Source organism: Bubalus bubalis, chromosome 5, assembly GCF_019923935.1.
Source record: "Bubalus bubalis isolate 160015118507 breed Murrah chromosome 5, NDDB_SH_1, whole genome shotgun sequence".
Lineage (NCBI taxonomy): Eukaryota > Metazoa > Chordata > Mammalia > Artiodactyla > Bovidae > Bubalus > Bubalus bubalis.
The window spans coordinates 59,097,541-59,117,785 of record NC_059161.1 but is presented as its reverse complement, the minus strand read 5'-3'; positions in this window follow the sequence as shown (position 1 = coordinate 59,117,785).

Genomic DNA, 20,245 nt, shown 5'->3' with positions numbered 1-20,245 from the left:
TCTCTGAGCCAATTGGTCTCTGTCTTCCTATACAGGCTCTCTTCAGAAGGACCTCAATATCTCTAGGCCATGTATTATCTGGAAAATGTTTAAGTTGATGTTTCTAGCAAGTGGCTAAGGCAAAATAAAGGTGCAATTCCAGAGTCAGGTCATCCTGTGCAGAATCTACCAGGTAAAGGATAGAGGGCTGGTTCCGGTGCTCCTGGATTCTCCTGACAGAATGAAGATTTTTAAAGTGACAACAGTACACAGTGGGGGAAGGTTCTGAAAGTGAGAGGGGAAGGATTCTTTTTTAATTTCTCTGGAGACAGCTGCTCTCCATAACCTTTTTCATGCTGTGACCTCCTCATGTGGGCCAACTTTTACATGTCAAGCTTACTGAAGTGGTCTGTCCGTGGACCACTCTAAATGAGGACACATAAATAATGGATGTCTGAGTCATAGCTGACCATGACAACAGGCTAGAGGAGCTGTCCTGGGGTCAGCCAAACAACCCAGAGCTTGTTGAGACAAGAGATGCTTGAGTGTTTCTGATAGACTAGAGGTTGACCAGTTGAGAGGCAAGTCAATGTGGGCTCAGCCTGAGTATTGCCCAATAAGGCCACCAAAAGGCATAGAGGGAACCTTAGTAACATGAAACTGGAAGTGAATGGTGTGTTTTGGGGGCACTGCAGAAGGACTCACAGGAAATCTATTCTAATGGGTTGGAGGAGTTGCAGGAACTAGGTCTCCAGTAATGGGCATTTCCAGAGAACCCCTACAAGAGGTAGGGATAGTGTTATACACTTGCCACCCAGACAGCATGAAGCCAGCTTAGGAGAGGATCATTTTAAGTAAGAGTTTTTCTCACTCTTTAACATCCCTCCTTCTCCCATAACTCTGATTTCAAAAGGATCAGAAATTTAAGAGGTGGACAGATGGGATGAACTGGGAGATTGGGATTGACATATATACACTATTGATACTGTGTATAAAATAGATAATTAATAACATACAGTATAGCACAGATTACTCAATGCACTGTAGTGACATAAATGGGAAGGAAATCTGAATAAGAGAGGATATACATACATATATATATATATATATATATATATACATATAGCTGATTCACTTTGCTGTACAGCAGAAACTAGACCAACCTTGTAAAAGCAACTATACTCCAGTAAAATTTTTAAAAGGGAAATACGTATGTGGTAGAGAAATAGAATCAACCATGTCATTCTTATTCACCCCAGCTGCCTCCCAGCCTGAGGCAGCTCTAAGTCAGGGGATGGGAGAATCTGACTTAAATCAGTTAAAAATCTTCATTAAAATCTTGGATACCAGGTTGCAATTTCTAAAGTGTTTGTGACTTAAATTGTATTTGTGACTTAAATGGACTCTAGTATCTAACTATGAATAAAAAGAAATGGCCTATAAGAATTTTTATCTTGGTCAAATAAAATGTTAAATGGATAGTAGAAAACAACAAAAATTTCATTTGCTTGCATTATAAATTCTGTTTGTTCAATGTTTATATCTCCCTACACATCATGATCAGGGGGGAGGGGGGGGGGATTCTCACTCTTCCAGAAACCATAAAATTCCCTAAAAAGACTCCTAGTGTTCTTTCTTAAGTCAATGCCTGCACCCCACCCCAACCAAACCTGAGACAAAAGAGTCATATGGTTATGAACAGTCTCATCTGGGCCACATCTGTGAAAGCAAGGGGCAGAGTCTAAAAGGAGAGGATGCTGGCAGGCATAGACACCCATTATGACAAGAAGTGATGGTATAGGGATTCTGAAAGCTTACAAGAGGAGTCATTCCAGTGAAAAAGAAAGCCTGTGGTTAAAGCAGAAGCTCAAATTCCATTGCATAGACTGGGGTACAGTATGTTGGGAACATTCCATTTGGAATGCCAGATCTAAAATGTTAGAAACCTAGCGACAGGAAACAGTGCCTGCTAGGACCTTCACTGTGACCCCTGTCATTCCCATGCCCTCCATGGCAACACTCAAGCCCTTGTCGCTAGCCTGGTCATGGGGGTTGTGCTGTCCTCCCTGATACACCTATGAGTCAGGTGCTGAGTTGAAGCCACAGTGGGTCCTTAGATAGGCAGCAGGTAGGGGTAAGGTCCATAATATTCTAAATAGTATTTTAGGAAAAAAAAAGAAATGGAAGCAGTTATATGACATTTAAAAAGCTCACTCTGGATAACAGTATGGAGGCTTCTCAAAAAATACAACACCACACATGCGTATCAAGTTGCTTCAGTTGTGTCCAAGTCTTTAAGACCCTATAGACTGTAGCCCACCAGGCTCCTCTGTCTAGGCAAGACCCATGTCTCTTATGTCTCCTGCATTGGCAGGAAAGTTCTTTACTGCTAGCACCACCTGGGAAGCCCAGAGCTACCATATGACCCAATTATTCCACTTCTGGGGGTATAACCAAGCCACTAATTTGAAAAGATAAAAGCACCCCATGTTCATAGCTGCATTATTTACAATTGGCAAGATATGGAAGCAACCTAAATGTCCATTCACAGATGAAGGGATAACGAAGATGTGGTACATGTATATATATATATATATGGATATGTGTATGTATGTATGTATGTATATATATATATGTATATGGTGAAAGATAAGCTACAAGGATGCTACAAAGGTGTAATTATAGCCAATATTTTTTAAATAACTAAATGGAGTATAACCTTTAAAATCAGTACAAAAGTAAAAATTATAAAATAAAAAAATAAAAGGCAGCTCACTCTTCATAAACCATGAAGTTACAGGTTCTTTCACTTATTCAAAACATATTTAGGTATTTTTTACATGCTGATTATATGACAAGCACAGTGTTTGAATCTGAGAACATAAAACTACTTAGGAAAATGTTGACAAGTTGTCTCCCTCACCAGAATTAAGTTCCACCAGAGCAGGGGTCTTTGTCCTGTTCACTCCCTGAGTCTCCAGTGTCTGAAAAAATATCTTATATGCAGAGTAGGAGCTCCATAAATATTTTTTGGATGGATAAAGTCGTATAATCACTGCCTTCAGGAAGCTTAAAGTCCAGTGGAGGAGAAAGTCAGGCAAGCACAAGATAGTAAAGTTCAATGACACAGGAAATCATAAAACTGTCTAACAGCAGAGGGTGGGGGTGAGTGAGAAGGGAATAAGGCTTCCAAGGGATGATGCAACATGGGACAGTAAAGAATAAACAGAGCATGGCCCCTTCAGGCTGTTGTTTCCCTTCTCCTTGAGGGTTTCTCCTGTTTTGTCTCTTCTTTTGATGGGAAGGAACAATGGCAAAGAGTGAGAACTCCGGACTGCCTCCTTCCTGGGTGTGGTCCTTTCTGAAGCTACGCCAGGGCAATGACTTTACAGGATGTCAGCACGAAGGCTGTGGGACTCTGGCTCTGTGGGATTTTGGCAGAACCTACCCCAGCGCTAAGGTCGGACCCGGGGAAAGATGTGGTAATGGCTGTAAAGGCACGTGGGCTCAAAGGCAAAGCCGGCGAGGGGCAGAACTCTTCCTACAAACTGCACTTGCAAAGAAGTGCCGGGGAGCTTTTCTTGTGTGTGGCCAGTTCAGTGGGGTTAAGATATGATTAAGCCTAAACGTGTAAACAGCAAATTCCCAAGTTAATGATGATGTAACCTTCTGTTAGGGTTAGGCTGGATTAGCGCTGACTGTGTTGCCTCATGTTGGAATCCGGTCCAAAATGTTGATTCCTTTTATAAATCCTGTAGTCATCCTCAGGAATAACAGGAGCCATCAAAGAGAAGCCTTTCTACGGTTTCTAGAGTTTCAGTGAGACATTCCTTAGCATCACCTGGGAAAACCCCAAGCAACACGGGCTGGCTCTTAGGGCCTGGGGAAAATGGCACAGGACTGGAGAGGAGGACCGGAGTGTGGTACCCTGGGCAGGAACACGGACAGTGCAGGCCTGCGTGAGGCATGCTCTAAATCACATCCTGACAGAGCCATCGAAAGGCAGTTCCACATAAAGGAAAAATAACACCCCCCTTGGTTGAAATCACATCCAACTGCGGCTGGGGCCCAGTGTGCAATCCTTCATCTTTTCTGGTATTCATTCAGCTGCTATCGCCGCCCCCGGGACAGATTCTTCCTCCAGGGCAACAAATGCTCAATTCATCAGGGAACAGAAGCACTGCTCCTGTGCGGTTGCTCCAGGATCTTCAAAAGCTTTGAGTAGAAATAGAAGCCAAAGACAGATTATTTTCAGAAATGGACATATTTTCACTCTAGTTTAAGCCTGTTGATGATCCTTATCGCTTCCTTCCACATGAAGAGTGTCCCTGCTCTGTACTACCTTCTCCGGTGATTTTAACGTGAGCCTGTAAGGAGCCCCAGAAGGTGGGCTACTCGACTCTGTTCCAACCACAGCCTTTCTGAAGGCAGTTAAGTGCGAAAGCAAATGTTTCATCTAGGTTAGGATCTAAAATAATGAAGCTCATTTTTGTTTTCTTTCTCTCTGTTTTTAGCTCCCAGAAAGAAAAATGCTTGGGGAAGTCATAACCATAATAGTTATCACTATATTAATATGCAACCTCTAGATGTCTAAGGATGATAACAGGCATGGCAGTCCTCCTAAGGCCCTGAAAATGAAAGTCTTAGTCAGTTACAAAGTCTGACTCTTTGTAACCCCATGGACCGTAGCCCTCCAGGATCCTTTCCATGGACTTCTCAAGGCAAGAATACTGGAGTGGATAGCCATTCCCTTCTCCAGGGGACCTTCCCCACCCAGCGATTGAACTTGGGTCTCCTGCATTATAGGCAGACTCTTTACCATCTGAGCCATAAGGGAAGCCTAAAGCCCTAGACACAGTTATATCTCAAATCCGGATTAATGAAAAAATGAAACACAGTTCTTCAAGCTTGAATCTGAGTCAGTTTTTATTAATAACACTTTGGAATTGAATGAAAAGCTGGTAAACCATCCCATATTAATAAGTGAACTGTTTTCCTATTTTGTAAAATCAGACAGTAGACTCTAAACACCTGAGTTCAATACAAGAAAGATTTCAGAATGAAATGCTTATTGTTGTCAACACCATTCCCAGACTCATCTGGGAAATTCCCACCCACATAACTTCTCCCGTGACCCTGTTCTCGTGGCTAACGTGTCTCTCAGCTTCCCCGAGCCATCAGCTCCCTGGCCTGCGGTCAAAAGAATAATGGAAAAAACAGGGGTCTGAAGAATGGAACTCGAGTCACCCTCTCCCCCTTGCTGATTACCTGGTGACAGGTTAGTTGGCCCTGTCAACCTCAGTGACTTCATGAGAATAATAATATTTTGCCTGTCTGAAGGCAGGAGGTTAGACAAGATGAATGATGTATCTCAACTTGATGCATATACTTTATCTATTTTACCTTAAAATACTGCCTTGAATCAACCAAATGATTATGCTCTGAACACAGAACTTACATACACACACACAAAGGTTAGAACTCATGCAATTTTGCTTACACCCACTTATTTTCATTTGAGTAACTTGATATTTTCTCAGTTGATGGTGAGGCTTCTTTTATCATCAGATGGTTCCTTGAGGTTTCATCCAGCTGAAAGGATCACAGTTCTATTTTTTTTTTTTCCAGAGGAATTTATAATAAATGTGAAAACAAATGGGCTTTGTATGGTTAGGCCACTCAAAATGGCTGTTTTCTTGTTCTTTGTACATTCTCTGTGGGACCAGTGCCTGCTTCATCTGCACTCCACTCACATGATAGATCTTCCCATATACTAGTCCCCACCCCAGCTAGGGACTATTCTTCTCAAAGAGGCAGGGAAGGGATTGCCCCTCTGCTGGTTTCCCTGGTAACTGATAAGCCAACCTGAGTCAATTTCCCCTGTAACTGGTAACCTCTCTCTGCCCCCAAGGGCTAAGATTGCCCCACATCTTGCCCACTGTCTGCTGCCTACGGATGGTGGGGTGTTGCTCCAGGATCCTGCTTCAGATGTGTAAGCTCCCTCATCCACTAAACCAGGGGTCCCCAACCTCTAGGATCTAATCCCTGATGATCTGAGCTGGAGCTGACATAATAATAATAGAAATAAAGTGCATAATCAACATAATGTGTTTGAATCATTTCAAAACCATTCCCCAGCCCTGCCGAGGTCCATGGAAAAAATTGTCTTCCTTGAAAGCAGTTTCTAGTGCTAAAAATGATGGGGGCCACTGCATTAAACTGTTGATGTCTCTGTCTCTGACTCCTGGCTCTTTCTTGGCTCTTGAACCTTGGCAAATATAGGCCTCTTAGGCCTGTGGGGTGCAGTCCAACAGGCCAAAAGTCAGGTTGGTCACTAAAATGTCTCTGGAGGTCACCCCCTCTTTTTTAGTTTTTATAGCACTTCTTGCCTTGATGAATATTTTGTTGTTGTTTAGTTGCTTAATCAAGTCAAACTCTGCAATCCCATGGACTGCAGCATGCCAGGCTTCCCTGTTCTTCATTATCTCCCAGAGTTTGCTCAAACTCATGTCCATTGGTAATGTTATCTAATTATCTCATTCTCTGTCATGCCCTTTTCCTCCTGCCCTCAATATTTCCCAGCATCAGGGTCTTTTTTAATGAGCCAGTTCTTTGCATCAGTTCAGTTCAGTCACTCAGTGAAGTCCAACTACTTGCAACCCCATGAACCACAGCACGCCAGGCCTCCCTGTCCATCACCAACTTCCGGAGTCCACCCAAACCCACGTCCATTGTGTTGGTGATGCCATCCAACCATCTCATCCTCTGTCGTCCCCTTCTCCTCCTGCCCTCAATCTTTCCCAGAATCAGGATCTTTTCCAGTGAGTCAGCTCTCTGCATCAGGTGGCCAAAGTATTGGAGTTTCAGCTTCAACATCAGTCTCTCCAATGAACACCCAGGACTGATTTCCTTTAGGATGAACCGGTTGGATCTCCTTGCAGTCCAAAGGATTCTCAAGAGTCTTCTCCAACACCACAGTTCAAAAGCATCAATTCTTTGGCGGTCAGCTTTCTTCACAGTCTAACTCTCACATCCATACATGACCACAGGAAAAACCATAGCCTTGACTAGATGGACCTTTGTTGGCAAAGTAATGTCTCTGCTTTTTAATATGCTGTCTAGGTTGGTCACAACTTTCCTTCCAAAGGGTAAGCGTCTTTTAATTTCATGGCTGCAATCACCATCTGCAGTGATTTTGGAGCCCAAAAAAATAAAGTCTGACACTGTTTCCACTGTTTCCCCATCTATCTGCCATGAAGTGTTGGGACCGGATACCATGATCTTCATTTTCTGAATGTTGAGCTTTAAGCCAACTTTTCACTCTCCTCTTTCACTTTCATCAAGAGGCTTTTTAGTTGCTCTTCACTTTCTGCCATAAGGGTGGTGTCATCTGCATATCTGAGGTTATTGATATTTCTCCTGGCAATCTTGATTCCAGCTTCTGCTTCTTCCAGCCCAGAATTTCTCATGATGTACTCTGCATAGAAGTTAAATAAGCAGGGTGACAATATACAGCCTTGACGTACTCCTTTTCCTATTTGAAACCAGTCTGTTGTTCCATGTCCAGTTCTAACTGTTGCTTCCTGACCTGCATATAGGTTTCTCAAGAGGCAGGTCAGGTGGTCTGGGATTCCCATCTCTTTCAGAATTTTCCACAGTTTATTGTGATCCACACAGTCAAAGGCTTTGGCATAGTCAATAAAGCAGAAATAGATGTTTTTCTGGAACTCTTTTGCTTTTTTGATGATCCAGCAGATGTTGGCAATTTGATCTCTGGTTTCTCTGCCTTTTCTAAAACCAGCTTGAACATCTGGAAGTTTACAGTTCACATATTGCTGAAGGCTGGCTTGGAGAATTTTGAGCATTACTTTACTAGTGTGTGAGATGAGTGCAATTGTGCGGTAGTTTGAGCATTCTTTGGCATTGCCTTTCTTTGGGATTGGAATGAAAACTGACCTTTTCCAGTCCTGTGGCCACTGCTGAGTTTTCCATATTTGCTAGCATATTGAGTGCAGCACTTTCACAGCATCGTCTTTCAGGATTTCAAATAGCTCAACTGGAATCTTTGCATCAGGTGGTCAAATATTGGAGCTTCAGCTTCAGCATCAATCCTTTCAATGAATATAGGGTTGATTTCCTGGTTTGATCTCCCAGTTATCCAAGGGGCTCTCAAGAGTCCCTCTCTTCCAGCACCACAGTTAGAAAGCATCAGTTCTTCAGTGCTCTGCCTTCTTTATGGTCCAACTCTCACATCCATACATGACTACTGGAAAAATCATAACTTTAACTACAGGGACCTTTGTTGGCAAAGTGACATCTCTGCTTTTTAATATGCTGTCTAGGTTTGTCATAACTTTCCTTCCAAGAAGCAAGCGTCTTTTAATTTTATGGCTGCAAATGATTACAATAGCTCTCTTATCAATCTAACTGTTTGGGGACCACCTCCCTTCCATTCATTTTATGCTTCTATTGTGTATTTTTCTAGACATGAAACTAACAAGCCACCTGTGCTCCACCCTGCTTCACATTCCTGAGTGAAAGCAGCTCTGATTTGACTTTCTCATCTCACTTCCTGTCATTCCCCAGCATGAGATGTCTCACTGGCCATCCCACCGTATCCCACATGCTTTCTCTCCGCCAAGTCACCTGTGCTACTACGTCTCTGTAGGATTCCCTTCTGTTTTCATTTTCTTTTGTGGTCAAGGCTTAAAACAATACTCTATGGCTTTGTGGTTAAAGCAACACCCCCAAGATTAATTCATGAAGGCCAAAAGTCCAGGCGCAGCGTGGCTAGGTTCTCTGCTCAGTGCCGACAAGGGCTGAGATCAAGGGCATCCTCTGCTGAAGGCTGGACTCGGGGAATATCTGCTTTCAAGCTTTTTCAGGCTGTTGGTAGAATTAATTTCCTTGTAGCTGAAGGACCTGGTTCCCCTAGCCTTGCTGCTGTTGTCTAGGGGCTGTCTGTTGGTCCCAGAGGCTGCTGTCATGTCCTGGCCTGATGGCCCCCTTCACAGACTTCCAAACTCTCTGACTTCAGAAAGAACCCAGTTCTTTCTCAGACAAAGAAAGACCAATACTGTATATCACTTATATGTGGGATCTAAAAAAAAAAATACAACAAACTACTGAATATACCAAAAAGGAAGCAGATTCACAGATACAAGGAACAAACTAGTGGTTACTGGTGGGGGAGGGAAGGAGAGAGGGGCAACATAGGAGTAAGGGAGAAAGAGGTACAATCTATTAAATACAAAATAAGCTACAATAATATATACTATAGACTTCCTTGTAGCTCAAATGGTAAAGAATCTGCCTGTGAGGCAGGAGACCAGGGTTCGATCCCTGGGTTGGGAAGTTCCTCTGGAGAAGGGGATGGCAATCCACTCCAGTATTCTGGCCTGGAGAATTAAATTTCATGGACAGAGAAGCCTGGTGGGCTACAGTCTGTGGGGTGGCAAAGAGTCAGACATGACTGAGCAACTAACGCATTCACAGTCACATATATTGTACAATACAGGGAATATAGCCATTGTTTTATAATAACCATAAATAGAGTATAACTTTTCAAAATTGTGAATCACTATATTGTACACCTATAAGTTACATAATATCATACAGCAACTATACTTTAATTAAAAGAAAAAACTTACCTGATTAGGTCAGACCCACTCTGATTAAAAAGCCTCTTGATGAAAGTGAAAGTGGAGAGTGAAAAGTTGGCTTAAAGCTCAACATTCAGAAAACTAAGATCATGGCATCTGGTCCCATCACTTCATGGGAAATAGATGGTGAAACAGTGGAAACAGTGTCAGACTTTATTTTTCTGGGCTCCAAAATCACTTCAGATGGTGATTGCAGCCATGAAATTAAAAGACACTTACTCTTTTGAAGGAAAATTATGACCAACCTAGACAGCATATTAAAAGCAGAGACATTACTTTGCCAACAAAGGTCCATCTAGTCAAGGTTATGGTTTTTCCTGTGGTCATGTATGGATGTGAGAATTGGACTGTGAAGAAAGCTGACCGTCAAAGAATTGATGCTTTTTAACTGTGATGCTGGAGAAGACTCTTGCGAGTTCCTTGGACTGCAAGGAGATCCAACTAGTCCATAAAGGAGACCAGTCCTGGGTGTTCATTGGAAGGACTGATGCTGAGGCTGAAACTCCAATACTTTGGCCACCTCATGCAAAGAGTTGACTCATTGGAAAAGACCCTGATGCTGGGAGGGATTGGGGGCAGGAGGAGAAGGGGATGACAGAGGATGAGATGGCTGGATGGCATCACCGACTCGATGGACATGAGTTTGGGTGAACTCCAGGAGCTGGTGATGAACAGGGAGACCTGGCGTACTGCTATTCATGGGGTGGCAAAGAGTCGGACACAACTGAGCCAGTGAACTTAACCCTGATTAATCTCCTTTTGCACCATACACTGATAGGGAATTTGATTACACCTGCAAAATCCCTTTTGCCATATACAGTTATACAATCATAAGAGTAATACCTTATTCTAGTAACAATTTCTACCCATACTTAATTGGAGGGAATTACACAAAACAAAGATTATGCGGATCATCTTCAAAGTCTACTGCATTGTCCTGTGTTTTACTCCTAGGCAAACTATTTATCATCTAGGAGCTAGTTTAAATGCATTTCTCCTGTGTTAAGAAATTCTGACATCCTAAGGCTAATGTGCTGGCCCCTTACTCACTGTGAGTCCTTATTTCTCCCCGTACTGTTGTATTTATCACCTCATACTATACCTAGCTGTATATGTATCTATCTGGATGAAGATTAAGAAATAGAGATGCTGTGGAATTCTCAGCTTCATATTGTACACTGTAAAGTCCACATTTCCAATAGTGTGTTCTTTGTATCAAACCCTTTTCTAGTTTTAATTTTATATTGGAGTACAGTTGATTAACAATACTGTGTTAGTTTCAGATGTATAGCAAAATGATTCAATTATACATGTGTCTATTCTTTTTCACGGAGAAGGCAACGGCAACCCACTCCAGTACTCTTGCCTGGAAAATCCCATGGATGGAGGAGCCTGGTAGGCTGCAGTCCATGGGGTGGCTAAGAGTCAGGCACGACTGAGCAATTTCACTTTCACTTTTCACTTTCATGCATTGGAGAAGGAAATGGCAACCCACTCCAGTATTCTTGCCTGGAGAATCCCGGGGACAGAGGAGCCTAGTGGGCTGCCGTCTATGGGGTCGCACAGAGTTGGACACGACTGAAGCGACTTAGCAGCAGCAGCAGCAGCATTCTTTTTCAAATCCCAAACTCGCAATCTATCCCTCTGCCTCATCTTGCCCCCTGATAACCATGTTTGTTCCCTAAGTCTGTGAATCTGTTTCTATTTTGAAAGTGAGTTCTTTGTGTAAGATTCTGTGTATAAGCAATATCATATTTGTCTTTCTCTGCCTGATTTACTACATTTAGTATGATAATCACTAGGTTCATCCATGTTGTTGCAAATGGCATTATTTCGTTATTTTTAATGGCTGAGTAATATTCCATTGCGTATATGTACCACATCTTTATCTGTTCACCTGTTGATGGACATTTAGGTTGCTTCCATGTTCTGGCTCTTTTAAACATTGTTTGTACCACTTGAAAGGGTGGTGTGTCAGGTTGTCTAGTAGGAAGCATTTTTTCCAGGTGAGGGTAGAGGCTTCATGCCAGGTGATTCTTGAATCCTCTTCACCTTGCACTCTAGCTTGCACATTCAATAACTCAGGCCCTTCATTCCAATAGTACAGACACAAGGATTCAAATGTAAGATTAGAACTGCAATTCACACCCATGACACATTCATACTTGCTCATAAAAGACTAGATATAACAATAGTCTTAGTTAATTGGATACAAACTTGCTAAAAAGAGGTTACGTTTAAAAAATGAACTAAAATAATTAAGCAAGAGCACCTTGGTATTCATATAAGAACTTCAGAATGGCCATTAGTTACAAAACATTCCTTTTTCCCCTGGAAATTTTATTTCATAAAGGAAATAGACAGAATTCACATTTAATGTGTTTTATTCTTCCACCTGGGAGCCAGTTCGGGTCTCATCCAGTCTTTCTGGGACTAGTGAATCTAGTTTTTTTTTTTTTTTTGGTATTATTTTCCCTAGGGGCACATAGCAGAGATGAAAACCACACAAGATTATTGGATGGAGCACAGACATCAATGTGTATTCAAGATTTGGAGGAAACAACTGCTTTTTACCTATTTAGCAATGCAAAATATATCCTCTCTGTCAATTTTCTGGAAAGAAAACTGGAGTTTGAGTAATTTTATACTATAGGCTGAATTTCAGGATTCTTCATTTCTAAAAGAATGAACATGGGAAATTATCCAGAACCACAGCTCTTTGCTATGAGTCTCTGAAAAGAGCTGGAACTTACCCCCCATATATTCTTTCATGGAGGACAACCCTACTCAGTAACTATTATGAGTTCAGATTTTCCCAGATAACAGTCAGGAGAAAGAATAAAGAATAACTTCTTACTTTTAACCATGTTTGCAGAGAATTGGGTTCGAAATTCTGCCCATGGAATGCTGGCAATAAAGGCACCCGTTAGGATAATATTTAATGAAGCATCTTGACGTGGCACCAAGCTTCCATTGATGGAATTAAGAAATATCTGCCAGTGTTCCGGGGAAGATGATTCCCACACTTCCCCTCCAAAATGTTTTCAAATATGCAGGAGAAAAAGAAAAAAAAAAAAGATGAATCAAGCAGAATACCTCGTGGACAATTTTTCTAAGCTGGGATGAATTATGTTAGCTTCTGTTCCCTGATCATTCCCTTCCCTGAGAAATGTATGGATATTTCCATTGCCCTAATCAGCAGAGACAGTTTCAAAATTGATCTGGAAAATCGGCAGTTGACCCCATGATCCTGCACTTTGTCGACACATTCGATCACATCTGGTCTTGAACTGTAAAATTGTTGGCCTCTTCCCCAGCATACTCCTCTGACAGCTGCAGGCATTTTGTCCGCAGAATAGCTTCTCTCCCAGAGACTTAGGAAACCGGGACAACACAGCTTTCATTGCTAGATCCTCTAACCACAAAGAGAATTTCAATAAGTTTCTACGGAAAGGCCCTTTGGCTTAAGAGTTTCAAAAAGAAGAAGTATTAGGAAGGCGCACAGGCAATGGCATGTAATTGGGTGTAGGCCATCTTGATTTAAATTCTGTCTCTATCTTTGACCCTCAGTTACCCCCAAAGGAGTAAGAGATTCACATTCTGTCCTCTGAAAAAGATAATATTGTAGGGATTGGATTAAGGTGCCATGATTTTGAAAACATTTTTTAAAAATTATGTAAGTTGCACTATTTAACTCAGCAGCATTGTAAAGCAACTCTTCTCCAATAAAAATTAATTTAAAAGTAAAAATAAAAAGCTCAGCAGCATTGTACTGTCCCTCTAGTCAAGAACAACTTGGTATTTTATAATAAAAGATATATATAGTCACTAAGTTTACAAGAATTTGCTCATCATCTCCCCTGTGTCAAATTCATTTCTAAAAATATGTGCTATGCTTATATGTGGAATCTAAAATATGACACAAATGAACTTATCTATGAAACAGAAACAGACCCACAGACAAGAGAACAGACTTGTGGTTGCCAAGGGGAGATGGTTGGGGGTGGGAAGGATTAGAGTTTGGGATAAGCAGATGCAAATGATTGTATATAGGACTGATAAACAACAAGATCCTACTATATAGCACAGGGAATTATATTTAACATTCTGTGATAAACCATAATCAGAAAGAATATGAAAAAGTATATGTATATATATACATATATATGTGTGTGTGTATATATATATATAACTGAATCAGTTTGCTCTATACTGGAAACTAACACAACATTATAAAGAAACTATACTCCAATAAAAATTTTAAAAAAGAGAATGCATATATGACAAACCCACAGCAAACATCCTCAATGGTGAAAAATTGAAAGCATTTCCCCTAAAGTCAGGAACAAGACAAGGGTGCCCGCTCTCACCACTACTATTCAACATAGTTTTGGAAGTTTTGGCCACAGCAATCAGAACAGAAAAAGAAATAAAAGGAATCCAAATTGGAAAAGAAGAAGTAAAACTCTCACTGTTTGCAGATGACATGACCCTCTACATAGAAAACCCTAAAGAATCCACCAGAAAATTACTAGAGCTAATCAATGAATATAGTAAAGTTGCAGGATATAAAATCAACACACAGAAATCCCTTGCATTCCTATACACTAATAATGAGAAAATAGAAATAGAAATTAAGGAAACAATTCCATTCACCATTGCAATGGAAAGAATAAAATACTTAGGAATATATCTACCTAAAGAAACTAAAGACCTATATATAGAAAACTATAAAACACTGGTGAAAGAAATCAAAGAGGACACTAATAGATGGAGAAATATACCATGTTCATGGATCAGGAGAATCAATATAGTGAAAATGAGTATACTACCCAAAGCAATCTATAGATTCAATGCAATCCCTATCAAGCTACCAACGATATTTTTCACAGAGCTAGAACAAATAATTTCACAATTTGTGTGGAAATACAAAAAACCTCGAATAGCCAAAGCAATCTTGAGAAAGAAGAATGGAACTGGAGGAATCAACCTGCCTGACTTCAGGCTCTATTACAAAGCCACAGTCATCAAGACAGTATGGTACTGGCACAAAGACAGAAATATAGATCAATGGAACAAAATAGAAAGCCCAGAGATAAACCCACGCACCTATGGACACCTCATCTTTGACAAAGGTGGCAAGAATATACAATGGTGAAAAGACAATCTCTTTAACAAGTGGTGCTGGGAAAACTGGTCAACCACTTGTAAAAGAATGAAACTAGAACGCTTTCTAACACCATACACAAAAATAAACTCAAAATGGATTAAAGATCTAAAAGTAAGACCAGAAACTATAAAACTCCTAGAGGAGAACATAGGCAAAACACTCTCTGACATACATCACAGCAGGATCCTCTATGACCCACCCCTCAGAATATTGGAAATAAAAGCAAAAATAAACAAATGGAACCTAATTAAAATTAAAAGCATCTGTACAACAAAAGAAACTATAAGCAAGGTGAAAAGACAGTCTTCAGAATGGGAGAAAATAATAGCAAATGAAGCCACTGACAAACAACTAATCTCAAAAATATACAAGCAACTCCTGCAGCTCAATTCCAGAAAAATAAATGACCCAATCAAAAAATGGGCCAAAGAACTAAATAGACATTTCTCCAAAGAAGACATACAGATGGCTAACAAACACATGAGAAGATGCTCAACATCACTCATTATCAGAGAAATGCAAATCAAAACCACTATGAGGTACCATTTCACACCAGTCAGAATGGCTGTGATCCAAAAGTCTACAAGCAATAAATGCTGGAGAGGGTGTGGAGAAAAGGGAACCCTCTTACACTGTTGGTGGGAATGCAAACTAGTACAGCCACTATGGAGAACAGTATGGAGATTCCTTAAAAAACTGGAAATAGAACTGCTTACGACTCAGCAATCCCACTGCTGGGCACACACACCAAGGAAACCAGAATTGAAAGAGACACTTGTACCCCACTGTTCATCACAGCACTGTTTATAATAGCCAGGACATGGAGCAACCTAGATATCCATCAGCAGATGAATGGATAAGAAAGCTGTAGTACATATACACAATGGAGTATTACTCAGCCATTAAAAAGAATACATTTGAATCAGTTTTAATGAGGTGGATGAAACTGGAGCCTATTATACAGAGTGAAGTAAGCGAGAAAGAAAAACACCAATACAGTGTACTAATGTATATATATGGAATTTAGAAAGATGGTAACAATAACCCTGTATATGAGACAGCAAAAGAGACACTGATGTATGGAACAGTCTTTTGGACTCTGTGGGAGAGGGAGAGGGTGGGATGATTTGGGAGAATGGCATTAAAACATGTACAATATCATAAGAAACGAATTGCCAGTCCAGGTTTGATGCAGGACACAGGAAGCTTGGGGCTGGTGCACTGGGATGACCCAGAGGGATGGTATGGGGAGGGAGGTGGGAGGGGGGTTCAGGATGGGGAACACGTGTACACCCGTGGCCGATGCATGTTGATGTATGGCAAAACCAATACAATATTGTAAAGTTAAAATAATAACAATAATAATATTTTAAAAAATAAAAATAAAATAAAAAAGAGAATGCATTAGAAGAAGGTAAGGCTAGAAGGAGACCACTTAGGAGTTGGTTGCAAAATTAAAGTGAGAAATGATGAATGCCTGAACTAAAATTATGGTGGGGGTGGTCAGTGAAGAGAAGTCAACAGCTTAGGGAGAAAAGGGGGACTGTTTTGATTTGGCAGGATGGTAAGTGCAAGTTGGCAAGTGTGGGAATGAATGACCAGCAAGGGTTCTTTTTTTTTTTTAAGAAGGAAGAAGTGCAAGTTTGCAGAGGGAAGATAGTAAGTTTATTTTAGATCATTTTGAAGTGTCTATTTTATATCCAGAAAATGGGTACTTATACCTGAGTAGGGCTAATATTGTTTTGGCAACTGTATATGGAAGCATGGCCAAGTTTTATACTGTTCAGTTTATTAAGGAATTCTTAACTAACGTAGATATATGGTATCCTTCCCAACCACTGAGCAAAGAACAGGAAGAAAGAGAACAGGGAGAACAGACAAGGACTCTATTTTTTATAGTAAACCAGAGTTCATAATCATAGCAGGATCCAATGATGCCCATAGGACTCTCCCATAGTACCTCTATTGGCAACCTCTTGTCTGATTTTTAGCACAGGACCTAAGAAGGGAGGCTGATCATGTGGCTATTTATTTTCTTACTGAAAGTGTACTTACTTCTCACTTTGTGACAAGGGAAAGGCAACACAGTTTTGCTTAGCCTCACAAAATAAATTGAATTTAGAAGTCTGCATTTATCTAGTGCCAATTCAAAGCATCAGGAGGTTCTGTGAAGTAGAGAACTTCTCCAGCATCTGGAGTTCTGTTTCCCTTCCCAGGAGGGATTATGTGTAACCTATCACTTTTCCTTCCCATGCAGAGGTTCCCTTCTCCTAGACCAGCTCTGTGTATAACCAATGAAGCAGAAGGCGGGTTATTACACCTGATGACTCAGACAAGGAAGCATTGACAAGTGAGAGGCAGCCACTTGATCATTCATCATGTGAGCTGAGCAATCCCCTCACCCTTAAGCTGAACCCCTGCTGCCCAATACAACTCAAAGTTATCCAATCACATGTGTCTTTGAAAACAGCCTGAGGTTCTCTGGTTTGAACTAATCCTTGAGCCAAAGATCCAGGCCGTTTGCAGAGATCTTGGCAATAGGAACCTCAGCTGTCAACAAGCAGAAACACTGAGTTAACATGAGCACATTCAGTGAAGTTAGGGGCAAGTCCATTTTCTAAATCCTACATCAAGAGGTCTGACATACTTGATGGTGCTTTGGACTGAATCTGGCTCGCTCAAGGATAAATCTCCCCAAAGAGTAAAACATCTTTGTTTTCGACTCCATTGATGAGAAATTCAGAAAGGAGAGTGACAGAAGTTTACTTTTGTATTATCTAAGAAAAAATACAAAATACAAACTATTTTGCTAAAAATAGTAATGCAAAAATAGTAATGTAAAATACTAAAAATAGTAATGTAAAAATAGTATTTTTGCTAAAAATAGTAATGTAAAAAAAAAATTGGGACTTACAATTAGAAGACAGGGGTGCACATTCTACCATCTGCTCCTAAGACAGGACACTTTGATGAAGTCAGTAGTTTACTGACTTCATTGTCTTCCTTGTTTCCTCCTTCCAAGCTCTTTCCAAGTTACCTAGGCCCTTATTATTTCCTTGCCTCCAGGAATCTTACAGGACAGAAAACAGGAGCTACACAAAGTCAGTGGTAATTTTTGTAAAACCTTAAAGTGACTGAAGAAAGGTCAGTCACAAATTCTAAATTGCTAAAGTTTTGCTTTAATTTTCCTAACTGTCTTATTCCCCTGCACTTCCCAATAAACCAGCGCTGAGCACAGAGAGAAAGCACATTGATATATGTTGGTAAATGTGAGAAAGTCCTACGAACATGATGACAAATGATGTTGGCAGAAATCTAACTTCTTTCTCTAAAAGAAACAAAATAATAGATTTGGTAAATAATAATCATGTAGCTTTGAGACTATTAACTTTGAAGATTTCTGAGCATCACAGAATGTCCAATGTTAGTACTATGTATACGGTAGCTAGTTCTTGATAGCTGTGAACCTGTGACTGGACACTGTAACACTGAGCATTGATCACTTCATGAATGGCTTTCTGAAGGACATAAATCTAGAGCCTGGGGAAGCAGAACTCTTGATGCAGAAAACCCCGCATGTCCATGGCCATGCTTGCTAGCAGAAATCAACCAAAACAGCAAGAGTCTCACTTCTGCATACCAAATTTTATGTCACTGCAACTCATTTGGTGGAAGTCAGTATATTACTTCTAGTTTGTTAGCTTCTATAGTACAGGAAGACTAAAAAGGGGTGGAAATGGATGGTAACCATCACCATAGTACTCAACTGTTCCCTAGATGTCTATTTCAGACACCACAATATATCTCAACTTATTATCTTTCTTTTCAAATATGCTTTTCCTCCTGGGTTCTCAATGACACTAATTCTGTTTGGTTTTCAAGTCTAAAACCTGTTTTTCATTTCCACTCTCTCTTTCCATATCACCAAGTATGACATAAAATCTTCCTCACCCTTTCTCACATGTGCCCCTTCTGTTTTGATTTCCTGTCCTCATTATTTTTCTCCTGGATTATTACAATAATTTCTTTTATCTTAATGTACTTTCCCCTCATGGATCATCCACCCTCTGTTCATAGAAATCTCTCTCAATGCAAATGTTACCATTTACATTTCCACCATTCAAAACTTTGCACTGGTTCCAAATTTCCAGCAAGGCAACATTTCCCTCTCTCAGCTGGTACCTGAATCCTTTTCCAAATTTATTTGTGATACATGCTGTTTGTCATATGTTGCAGTCAATTCTTCTGGATTAATTGAGATTCCTTGAAAATGTCTTCCATCAATTCATCCACTTTTTAAGTATCTGTTAAAATTCACTATTTATTGAAAAAATAATGTTTAGTGTTATGAAAAATATGCTTGATAACTGTCCATAGGAGTTTACAGTTATAGTTTAAGCATAACTGTAATAAATATTGTAGCAACTGTATAGATTGCTACATAGGGTGTGACAAATAATTTCCCTATACAAGGGAGGTGGATGTGATAGTCAGAGAAATTGTCCTTGTATTGCATTGATCTCAGTCTTGAGGGATAAGTAACACCAACTACACAAAGACACAGGAAAAGAAGAAATAGAAAGCACTTCCAGATCAAAGAGTAATTATACTCACAGGTAAAGAAGCCAGAAAAAGCAAGATGTTTCAGGGGTCAGGGCGTTGAAGACTGTATTTGTGGGGCTCTCCAGAAAAACAGAACAAATAGGAAGTAATGTGGAGGGACTTATTTCAAGGAATTAGTGCAAGTTTAAAATGCACAGGGTGGATCGATTGGAGACCCCAAGAAAAGCTGATGCTGAAGTACAAATTCAAAGTCTGTTGACCTGAAGAATCAACATTGTATCTCAAATCTAAAGGTTATAAAACTGGAGACTGTAGGAAGAGCTGAGCCAACAATGCAATTGAAGTCTGAATGCAGTCTGCTGGCTGAGTTTCTTCTTGCTTAGGGAAGGTTAGTCTTTTTCCAGTAAGTCTTCAACTGATTAGATGTGGCCCACCCACATTATGGAGGGCAATCTATTAATACTGTATTCAATGTGTACCAATTTGGATGTAAATCTTAGTGAAATAAGCCCAATACATATGGATGAAAGCTACATGATACATCGTATGTGGAGACTCTAAAGTACTTAAATGCATAAGGGCAGAAAATAGAATGATGGATATTAGGGACTGGCAGAGGGGAAACCAGAATTAGTCAAAGGATATTAAGTTTTGGTAAACAAGATAAATAAGTCCTAGAGACCTACTGTATAGCATAGCTTCTATAGTTACCAATTCTTCATTATATAGTTAAAATTTTGCTTAGGGTAAATCCTATATTAAGTATTCTTGTCACACAAAAATTAATAGAGTACAGGAGGACACTTTTGGAGGTTATGGATATGTTATGGCATAGATTGTGATGATAGTTTTATATATATACCTGTCTCCA